Here is a 6,000-nt window from a genome sequence, read left to right as displayed (position 1 = left end):
GTACTTGTGCTCCCAACATATCAATGGAGCTGTGTGGATGAAAACAGGGGACAACGTCCTTTGTGCCTGTTTTCCATTTTTTATTGGGAGCATTTTTACTTGCTATTTTGGGAGGATTATTTACCTATTTTTAGGGAGTAAAAGTAGCTGAGACACCCCTTTTGAAAAAAAATGCTTCTGATGATACCAACCAAACAGCATTCTCTTAAACCTAAATGTCCCTTCTGGGGTCACAAATGTAGTCAAATCTCGAAAATCTGGATGTAACCTCACTTGATTATACGCGGAGGCTAAGTCTAGTGTGCTGGATATCTTTGCTCCAGCCGCTAAACTCAGCATCTCCCCTATGTTAGGTAGCGGAATCCCATCCACTACAAAATCATTGTTAAATCCACTGAGGTCTACGCACAAGTGGACCTCCCTATTTCCGAACCACCACGATGGTAAAAATCCATTCAGAGGCTTCTACAGGCTCAATTATGCCCTCGATTTTCAACTTTTTAATCTCTGAGGCAACCTCCTTCCTCATCGAGATTGACCTTTGTCATTGTTGGACTTGCCCCCCACTTCAGGTTAATCTGGTGGTGATGCTCCTTCAAGCACCCTAGTTCTTTTCTGAACACAACTTTGTACATTTCTTCGGGCGCAGTGGTCCTACTCTCGCATACCACTGCAATGTCCGCCAATGCAGCCCAGAGGAGCAGAAGCTATACTCCACTGCGGCAGCAGTGGCCCCCATTCTACAATAACCTCAGGTCGCGAGGTAAGGCCCTGGGCATTATAATAGCCTCTCTGACCTCCAGTGTCCAACTTTGCTCCATTGAACAGTTTGCGCACGAATTTGCAACTGGATATGTTGCATTACTACTGGCTTGCCCCCGTTACTATATGCGTCTGATCTCAGTCGCACGTGTGCCACTGTATAGGCATCCGTTACTGCCCACGAGGCTCTGGCCCTGCTAAGATGGCTGCCAGCCTTTGTTTTCCTATACTTCACTGGTAGCCCTCTTCTCTCTTGGCTACTTTTACCTGATTGGCTGCTGGCCCCTTGTATTGGCCAATCTGACGCCAGCAAGGCGTAAGCTGGCCCACCACCAGGAGGACCACGACCACAGTACTGCTACCATCCTGTGCCTGTCCGTTGCCGTACAGACCATTGGCCAGAACGTCTGGTTCTACGACCACCTATGCTGTTAGTACTCAGTACATGATCCACCCTCCTCAAATCATGCATTGTACTACCTACGTCCTCTCCCTCTCCTGCATCGCCGCCCGTCTTGCCCTGCACCACTGCTTGCCAGGCACTCTACTCATATCACCGATCTATACAATAAGTGCATCGCAGACGGTACGAGCTAATTCTCTGGGACCCTCCAATCCCCCGGTTTATACTACAGCCTTAGCATATCCAGTCCTGAACTTCATCTCCTCATTCGATGCTGCTACATCTAGCACCGTTATTACTAGACTGTCTCTTGTATCATTGAGTTCGACCCCACTAGTCTCACTCTGCACGTTATATGCTCATTCTCGAGGTATGAGTCACTGTGTTGATTGCCATTTGCATGCCTAAACAACGTCTTCAACGATACCGTTTGCATTGTTTGCCCATATTAACCTGCCTAACGACATTGTAATCCCTGTTTTCATTGTTTGCCCATATTAACATGCCTATCTGAATTAATCTGTACTCTGCAGTGGAGTACCAGTCTCTGTGCCGTTTAGTACCACTACAGCCTCCACTATAGACATTGTTGCTGCATCTCTACCCACTTGCCTGATCACATTACCCGAGCTGCCCGAACTTAGTTTATACCCCCTTATTCTGCTGTTACAGGATCTGGATCCTTGCCTGCCTATCCTGTACACGCACAATTGCTTTAATATCTGTTCACCGCTAAACTATCTGCTCGCTGTGTCCACTACCTTGACGGCTTGTATTAATTTGCACATTGCACCAGCTGCCGTAGTACTAGGATCTATGCCAACGTGCAAGAGCCGGACCCTCCCCTGCATTCATTACTGGTGTGGTATCTATTTGCTCACTGCGCTACACTGCCACTAGCCTACCCACACCTCATGTTAATTGCTGCGCAATGCACTAACTCTTCTGTGAACAGGTAGCCTCGATGTCAGCACCTATTAGCTCACCAACACCACCCACTCCATCAACTGGCTCAGTCTATTCCCGACCCTGGCTACTCCAAATCAAACGCCTTAGCCTCCTCCAAGATCCATGCACATACAATTATTGCTCACTTCAGACCCTTACCTTCAGCTGCCAGACTACACAGAACTGATTGTGCCTGCCTATGCTAATTGTCGGGCTAGCCTACTCTTCTGCTTATATTAAGCCTATGTCCATTCCACTGATTGTGCTGGCCTATGCTAATTGTCGGACCAGCCTATTTGGATGTTCCTACTAGCCTATGCCCATTCCACTGATTGTGCCGGCCTATGCTAATTGTCGGACCAGCCTATTTGGATGTTCCTACTAGCCTATGCCCATTCACTGATTGTGCCGGCCTATGCTAATTGTCGGAGCAGCCTATTTTGCTGTTCCTGCTAGCCTATGCCTATTCCTCTGATTGTGCCTGCCTAATCACAGTCTGCCACTGTGCCCACTAACTATAGACCAATAACAACGGTCCCATTCTTATTAGAAATCCTTGATAAAATAGCATACAATCAAGTCCAAGCACACTTGGAAGATAACCAACTCCTTGCCACTAGACAATCTGGCTTCCGCCCCAACCATAGTACTGAAACAGCTCTTCTGGACCTCAAGATCAAAATGGATTCCATCAGAGATTCAGGAAAGATCTGTATCCTCCTTCTACTAGACCTATCTGCAGCGTTCACCCCTGTGGACCATAACAAACTCTGCTCCACCCTAGCTAAAGACTTTAACTTTTCCAAGGGCGCCACTACTTGGATTAAATCATTCCTGGCTGAACGAATGTCCAGAGTCTCCATAAGCAAAGAAGCTGCAGACCCCATACCAGTCCCCATAGGTGTCCCACAAGGATCCTGTCTATCCCCCACCCTCTACAACGCCTACACGAAGCTCCTCTTCTCAGCTCTGGATTATATGGGTGTCAGCTACACAAATTTTGCAGATGACACCCAGATCCTCATCACACTCACAGGGAACTATACACAAGACACTTCCACTATAAATAAAGTCTACTCCATAATCCAAAACTGGATGGGCCTAAATAGCCTCTGTCTTAATGACGAAAAGACAGAGATCCTCATTGTGTGTTCACAAGCCAAAATTAATACCCTCCAGGCAGACTACACCACCATCAACATAGACGGAACTATCATCCCGGTTCTCAAACATGTAAAAACACTAGGGATGTATTTAGATTCAAATCTATCCTTGACCAAACACATGAGCGCTCTCTCTTCTTCCACGCCCTATACTTCTAAGCGTATCTCACTCAGCCGCCAATTCCTGACCCCTGCCAACTGCATCACATTAGCCAGAGCTCTGATACTATCAAGACTCGATTACTACACATACTATTTCTAGGCACCATGGCCACTAATCTCAATCAATTTTAATTAATACAAAATAAAGGCCTCAGGGCAGCCCTGGGAATAAGAAAATCTGAGCACATATTTAACACTAGAAGAGAGCACCATTGGCTCTCTATCAAAGATAGAATCTTATTCAAAACACTGTGCACCACCTTCAAATGTCTACATGAAAATGCGCCCATATACCTAAACCACATAATAACAAAAAAAGCGATTACCAGATCCTTAAGATCTAATAACCTCTCACTACTCGCAATCCCCCATATTAAAAAGAACAGAGCAGGAGGTGCCAGCTTTCAGTATTTAGCCCCCAAACACTGGAACGCTCTGCCACTCCACATCAGAAATGAGACGCCCCTCACTGGATTAAAAAAACGATTGAAAACTTGTCTATTCAATCAAGAGCAATAACATAGCCATTTTCTTGTAGTGTAAATATACCTTCCTCTGTGTATATATGCTAGTGCCATGAATATATATTCTCTGTACTGCTCATGTATATGTCTTGCCAACTATTATTGGCCAATGTGATGCTTTGTAATTCGTCCATATATCAAGCTGTCTGTAACCTCGCCGTGATACCCAAGGGTCTGTGCGAGCAACACATGTAATAAATAAATAACTAAATAAATAAATAAATATGCTAATTGTCGGACTAGTCCACCTGCCCATGCTTATTGCCGGACTAGCCTATTCTGCTACTCACACTAGCCTATGCCCATTCTACAATCTGCCTATGGTAATTGCTGAGCTAGCCTACACGCCACCACAGCTGCCAGCGCTGAATTATGTACACCAGAAAGACTCAGTTGAACATTCTACTGTTGATCCTATCTTTTATCTACACAACAATGTTAGGCACTTACCCTGTCCTCTATCTGACAGAAACAGCAGACTCTGAGCCGGATTACCCCACCTCTACGAGCCCAGAACTAACAGTAATATGAATATAAATCCCCACCTCCCCCACAATACCACTACCCCATGCTATGATTCAACATCAAGATCAGACTATGAACCCCTTACCAAAATACCGAACCCTGCCCACCACCTGCCTCTGAAATCCTACGCCAGAACTCATCATTCCAGATCCATGCCCCACCAGACCTCAAGAGCCCAAAAACTCAACCACTATCTCTGGAGCTCTTATCAATGCAAGATCTCTAGTGGCACACGCCACTGAAATAGCAGACCTCTTATCCTCTGATGATTTGGACATCCTAGCGGTCACTGAATCATGGCTGCATGACTCAGCAGGCCCTGCCCTTATGCTAGCAATACCCGACAACTATCAAATACTCAGAGTGGACAGACCAAATGCTAGAGGGGGTGGCTTAGTGATTATAGCGAAAACCAACCTCGCCATAAAACGTCTGACTCCACCACCACTTAAGTCCTGTGAAATGCTCACGGCCAAATTACCCATATGCGCTTGCCGCACCTTAATTATCTACTTGCTATATAGACCACCAGGGCCTATCGGCACCTTTGATGAGGGCCTATGCAGTCTCCTAGCCAACAACACTAAAGATTCCTCGTGGATATTAATACTGGGCGACTTCAAGCTGGGATTTAACGACCCAGAGGACAAACATGCCCAGACAATAGCAACCATTCTTTCAGATCACGGACTTACCCAAAAAGTCCTTGCCCCATCCCATGTCAAAGGAAGGACCCTTGACAGGTTAGCTGACCTGAATAGCACCACCTCTATCACCAAAATAACCCTGCAACTGTGGACGGACCACCACCTGATTGATTTCTCTGTAGCAATAGACAAACAAACAACTTGAGTTATAGTTATGGCAACACCCCTTCCCACCAGATACAAAAATAAACAACACGCTATACAAACTACTTCCTCATCTCCTTCCATCCCTTAACTCTTTATCAAGTAACTCTTTTAGAGGAGGTCCCAAGCATGGCCCGCACCCCTGCCCCCCATTTCGAGGTACCAGTAACATACTCGCCAAGGTATGTGACGTATGGGGAGCAAATGAACCAACAGAGATCTGCACTGGTTATGCAAGCCTCTATGGCCAAAGTTGGTGAAACTGCTGACATGGGTCGAGGACAGAGGAGGACCCCTGCAAATAGTACCACTGGAAAGCCCGAAACTATGCTTCAGGAGCAACGGCACGAGAAAGATGGGAGAGAATCAAAACTGCAGACAAATCTTTGAAGCCCCAGGAATGACACAAGGAAGCGCAGTTATTATGGCCAATTACTGGGCGTGTGGATCCAAGACATATATAAGACTACCGAAGAACTAGGGAGGCATATGCACACTGGTGAATGTCCACTAGTGATCCCAAAAAATGACCCGAATTTGGACATTTCCTGAAAGCAGATGCTCATCTAAGAAAAAGGAGATCTGTGGAACTGGTATTCAGGATGAAGAGAGAAAATTACTTTTCTGCCAAATCAGAAGAGGCATTCCATGCAATCCCATAT

Source organism: Ambystoma mexicanum, chromosome 1p (assembly GCF_040938575.1).
Source record: "Ambystoma mexicanum isolate Mex_15411 chromosome 1p, UKY_AmexF1_1, whole genome shotgun sequence".
Classification (NCBI taxonomy): domain Eukaryota; kingdom Metazoa; phylum Chordata; class Amphibia; order Caudata; family Ambystomatidae; genus Ambystoma; species Ambystoma mexicanum.
The sequence above is the reverse complement of the archived record's forward strand: the minus strand, read 5'-3'. Positions refer to the sequence as shown.